The sequence below is a fragment of the Phoxinus phoxinus genome (genome assembly GCF_949152265.1).
Source record: "Phoxinus phoxinus genome assembly, chromosome: 12".
Lineage (NCBI taxonomy): Eukaryota > Metazoa > Chordata > Actinopteri > Cypriniformes > Leuciscidae > Phoxinus > Phoxinus phoxinus.
The window spans coordinates 5,364,834-5,371,163 of NC_136887.1; the positions used below are offsets into that span (position 1 = coordinate 5,364,834).

Here is a 6,330-nt window from a genome sequence, read left to right on the forward strand (position 1 = left end):
GGAAAATATGCTGTGGGAAGTCATTTTGATGCCAGTAACTTAAAAAAAAAAACATGAGCACTGTTTTGGACCAAATTATTATTATTTTTTTGTTACAGACACATTGATTAGTTTTTAAAATAATAATAAAAATATAAACAGATGAATAAACCCCACAATCATTTCTGATGTCAGTAAATGTAGTTTGTGTTCTGCACATCCACAGTGAAAATACTACTTCAACTAATTGTTTTTTTTTATTTCTGAACTAAACCGGAAACCATAATTTTGTATTAGACCAATTTGAAAATACACTACTTTTTTATTTTTATATACAGTTAAATAAATGACATGGTTGTTACACTGTTTTCAGTGTGGGCTGTGAGCCATATGGATCAGAAACAATGGATTATGATACTGGATCAGAAATCTATGTCTAAAAAAACCCAATGACCTCAAACTGCAAATGCTGGTTTGGAATGAGATCCAAGAGAAGTCAGCATTGGGTTCTGTTCCTTTGAAGGCAACAGCATTACCTGCTAAAGAAATCTCTAGAGCACTGATCTCTTTTGATGTGTCTGCTGATTCCAGCTTTATTCTGAATGCAGATGTGAGTCTTTAGAGAGCATCATCAAACATCTGCCCAAAGTTTTCTCTTCAAAGTTTCAGAAAGTGTACAAAGTACTTGATTTCATCTCATCATTGCAATATTTTTCAAAGTGTAAAATCTTAGACGCTAGGATCACACTGCAAGCCAAAGTGCACAATACAGTTTTTCTGTTTCATTTCGGCCACAAAATCCTTCCTAAGAAAGAAATTAAGAACATTCTTAAAGGGGTCATGACATTTGCCTTGATCTTTTGACATATTAGAGGTCTATGTACCATTAAAATGTTTAATCTTAAAATGTCCTCATTATAAACAAAGCATTAATTTAATTAATCTCCAATAAGAGCTTGTTTGGATATACTGTAGATGGTATGCACATGACGTCACCGTCAGCCGGAGTGACTGTAGTTACACACACTGAGTGGCAGCATTGGTTTTCAGCGTGAATGCCGCGAAAAACACACAAAACACATCTAAACCGGGAAAAAGCTTCAGAGCCAAAAGCTTCAGAACAGAGATGCAAATGAATCGCTGCAAAACACAGAAACAATTGGATCCAGGCAGTGAAAGGTGGATTTGCAGTTATCATTTTGTGTCAATATACCGGTAAAATCATACCCTACCCTATATATTGTATTGTTATATATTGTATTCACAACTCATCAATTTAATATTCACCATCGTATATGCTGAATAATAGGACATTTTTAAATAAACACTGACAAAAAACTATTTAAGTTTTAGGGCTGGATAATATGAATATAACATATATATAACATTTATATAAGTGATCACACGGATTTAGACCTATTGTTTTTATATAAAGTGTTCACAGGCAAATTTGCCTGGCGTCGAAATCACACTCATATAAATGTCAGGAAACACTATATCGAGTTCAACCTTTAGTTTAAATTGATAATTGTTTGTTTTACTCACGTTTTGCAGTTTGCCTGTTAAATCCAGTAATGCAGCAGTTCTTCAGCCACTCAGTCCGGCTGAGGGAGTGTGTTCTGGTGGGAAACGTGAACGTCACTGGATACCCTCTATTGAGGGACTTGAATTTGGATATGCCTGCCTCCATAACAAGACATCGACCAATAGTTTTAAATCATCGCAGCACTGGCATTCAATTGCTTATAAAGGATGACACACTTGCTGGACGCAAATAGAAGCCATTATAATCAATGATGCCCTCTACACTGGATACAGTACACAGATGTGCGCTAACTTTACTCCACGCGCGCGAGTCTTCCAACAACAGGACAATTAGAAGAGTAAAGTACAGCAGCAGCTTTATTGCAAACCGTAAGTGAACGATTCATAATGCTTTGTTAATTATGGTCACTTTTCATGTTTCAGTTTTTTCTGTATTTTATAAGAAATATTCAGATTATTATGACATACTAAGCCATAATTATAGAAAGTTTCTCATTATTATGACTTACAGAATCACGTTTTTTACATAATATTTACATATTTTATTTCACTGTGGTGGAAACTGCTTTTAAATGGAAGACTTTGTTTTATTTGACTTTAACTCACTAGTTCAAATAACAGTTATGGTAGCTATAGCAACATTGTAATTGCACTGTTAAATGTCGCTGTAGATTTAGCAGCACAGTACTGTAAAAACCTACAGTACAAAACTGCATTTATATATTACAGTAAAATACCGTAATTTGCATTGCATTCTGGGTCATTTTGTTTGGGCGGGAACATTTTACAGTATATTTTAGTGTTGCTGTAACCTGGCTGTAATATGCCAGGCAATAATACAGAGTTGCTGTAAAGAGAGCGCGCGCGCCGCCTGACTGACGTCAGAGCACAACTGCAAGCAGACCATTTACTGGATGGATATCTCACTCTGCGGATATCTGGAAATTTGGTAAGTTCATTTTTACTTTTATAATTAGGTTTTGGGATTTTACGCTATAGTGTACATAGCTTTTAATGTGAAATGACAGTGCAGTGGAAGTTTAGCCAGCGATAGTTGCAAAAACACCGTTAGTTAACGTTAGATCTGCTCTTTCACCCCGCAGCTTGTCCCGACATTTTCAAATCTAACTCCGTGAATTAACGTTACCTTACGATTTATTTCGACTAAACCAGACTTGGTGATTGTTGCAACGGTGGAAAGACAAATCGAGGTGTTTTTTTGTTTCTGTCGAGTTTTAATTCAATGTGTTTTACGATGGTCTGCGAGATAAAATGACTGCATTTGACATTTATGATAACAAAAATGTCTAACGTTAACTTTTATCTCTGTAGAGATCCTTTTCATAACATCCGAGCCTATCAGTTGTAAAAACAAGCACTTATAATAGACATAACGTTAACGTTACATACATTTTGCTCAAACTGTTATTGCAGTCCGTTCCCCACATGACGAACTTGATGGTTTTGTGATTTTACGAACTTGTATGATCAATACGGGATCAAATTGAATAACGTTAAATCGTTTAGACACAAAAACACGTGAAAACAAGGCATAAAAATACTGCACTTTTCTTTGCAACGCAAAATGGGTGATTTGGGCTTAGAGAGATAGGCTATTGGTACCAGTATAGCCTTTTACGTAATTTCTATTCAGGCGGGAGACCCAGTTCTTTAGCATTGTGATTTGTAATGACAAAAAAATATTATTATAATAATAAAAAATATGAATTAAGGTGTAGCTGCACCATTGTTAAAAAAAAAAACTATCAGGCAACAAAGACAAGTAAAATGCATGCCAAAAAAACAAGTTAGAATATTCAGAGAGGTGAAGTGAAGCTCATTTTTTTATTAACCTAACGTTAGATGTATTGTAAGCAGATGTATAAAATATTTGTCCTCAACAAGCAACTCATAACAGTTAACTGATTAATATTTATTTTGATTTCTTACAGCTCTACAGTGTGGGACAATTGTATTTGCAGCCTGGGAAGGAGTTTTCTGTAAGTATTAGCCATTTTAATACAATGCTTTGAACTTAAAGTTTTAAAATTTAAAGGTAAAAAAAAAAAAAAACGTTTTAAATTGGCTGCTTTTGTTATTTCTACATAATTTTCTTTACAATTTTTCTCTTACACTGTCTGCTCATCATTATTGGTGCCGTGGCTAACAGGTTTTGTCATACTTGTTTTTGTGTGTCATGTCTTTTTCAGTTTTGGTCATCAGTCCAATCTTCGCCAGGTTCCAGTACAGTTCCAAAGTCATCCCAGCCAAGTTTTAGAGTATGTCCAGCTACAGCTAAGTCATGCAGTTTCTCAACCTCTCTCTTAAATGTGCACCATACATGCAAAAGTTCACAGAAATGTGTACAGCTACACTCACCTACACACACACACACACACACACACACACACACACACCCTTACATATTAATATTCACACTCATACACACAGACTCACTTACACATACACTCACTTACACAAACTCAGACACATACTCACACACTCACACATATACATGCTCATTCACACACACACATACTCTCACACACAGACTCAGAGATGTTTGTACAGCTACACACTGATATTCACAATCAAACACACACTTACTCACACATTCACAGACACACAAACATAATCATACACTCTCAAACATACACATACTGTACAGACGTTTGTACACACACACACACACACACACACACACAGACATTTGTACATCTACAATCACTTGCACTCTCACTCACACACACACACACACACAGCTGTAAGTATTTGTATTCACTGCACATACATATACTCGATTAATATGTACAAACAGCAATATATAAATTGTACCATTAAGAATGGAGTGAAGTAATTCATGGAGTTTATTGACATAAGGTTGTTTTCAGAATAAAACATTGTAGGTAATTAACATTGTGTTCTTTAATTTTCAGGATTGTAATTGATTAATAAAAACATTTTTTTTACAAGAACATTGTTTGGATTGTCTTTTGATTTGCAGTTATTCTGGAGTTGCATTATAATATTATTACCTATAGATTTATATACTGTAATAACTACATATATAATTATAATATTATCATTATTAGTAATATAATAATATTTAGCAGTAATGTATCAATATAGATATTACAGTACAATACCGTATAATTACAGCAGAAGCAGACTAAATTACAAAATACTGTAAAAATACAGTACATTACTGTTTTGTATTTTACAGTACTGATTTTGTGTACTGTAAAGTGAATTACAGTACAGTTACTGTAAATCGAAATACAGTAACTTGCTGGCAACCGTGCTGCCAGTACTGTACTGTAAAATTACAAGAAAATCGTTAACAGTGTTATGGTCTGTGGTATGAAAATTTGATGATATTCTTTAATGATAGCCTCTATAATGAAGTTTCGCTCAATCAGTAACTGATCTCTGCAGCAAAGACCTGTTAGCACTGCTGCTATAAGAGACGATATTGTTTGTGCATTACTTTGAATAATTCAAGTATGTGCTATTGATGAATCTTGCTCTATCACCGATACTTTTAATGGATAGCAATGAAGCTCATTTCAATTGCTACATTAAATTGTGTGAGACTTGCAGCAAAACAGTTTAATTAGAATATTTTGTCTCTTCCCTGTTGTATGCTGTCCCTACAGAGATGTGGTTTGTATCCATAAATGAGTTCTGATATTACTGCAGGATAATTACCAGAATGAGAATCATTTCCATCCTCACATTATTTTTAATAAAGTCAAAATGTTGTAAGTTATTTTAGTAAACATTTTTTTTTGTATATCTTGTTATTTTGTATTATTATTATTAATAATAAGTGTGTGTCTGTTCTTATTTATACATGGCTTGAAACACTAACATTATATTTATCGGCATATTGCACAACCCACCATAGAGAAGAAAATTGAAAGTATTTGTAATGATAGACTGCTATTTAAACTTTAAAGCCTGTTCATCTACTATTGGAATTAGTAGTAGTCATACTTATTTGTGCTCTGTAGTGTGTGTACATCTCAATGCAGTTATTTGCCTTGGCCAGGCCTTCCATAGCATAGGTTTCAGTTACTGCTTGACCTCGACGATCTCTTTATTAGTAGTCAAGCTGCTGGTATGAGCATGTCAATACTGATTTAGATAAAGATTTGCTATCGTGTTTACACATAACATATCAGGTCAGATCACCAAAATAACCGCATCACTGACCCTTAACACAGCAATTCTTTCAGCATTAACACAGGCATTCAGAGGAGAGAATAAACCATAATGTTTGATTGTGCCTCTGTCGAGCTTGTTGAGTAAAAATGGAGAATTACTGTGCCGTGAAGATCACACCATAGAAACAGTGTGTGAGTGCTGGGCCCAATTTTGCCTCTGATTAAACCATCATCTATAATTTGAAATGGATGACACAAATTGTTACGGTTCCTTTTGTGTGTGAGCAGAATGCCTAATGGTCAATCCTATAGGCTGTGATTGGAAAACAATCAGTGTGACCCTAGTTCACTCTTTAGTTCCCATTTCATTCGCGTCAACAGATCAATAGCTCACTTGTCAATATACATATGCTGCTGATATTGGGCTCATAAAATATTAATGCTTGCATCAACATGAAACTCCATTGGAAATGTCGGGCAGTACTTGACATAAAATAATATTGTGAACTTACTTCTGAATGCATAAACTATAGGTTTAAAACATAGGTAAATTATCAAAATAAACAATTAACTAAATCTGTACTATATATATTAAATCTCACCAAGGCTGTATTTTTTTAATCAGAAATACAATAAAAAC

At 34.2% G+C, this 6,330-nt stretch overlaps 1 long non-coding RNA gene across 1 annotated transcript; it reads left to right on the forward strand.

Annotated features, from left to right (window-relative positions):
• The first annotated feature begins 2,184 nt into the window (after positions 1-2,184).
• Positions 2,185-3,903, forward strand: LOC307008665. The gene is made up of 3 exons (XR_013799873.1): positions 2,185-2,473; positions 3,477-3,524; positions 3,735-3,903. It is a non-coding gene; the product is annotated as an uncharacterized lncRNA (long non-coding RNA).
• The last annotated feature ends 2,427 nt before the right edge of the window (positions 3,904-6,330 follow it).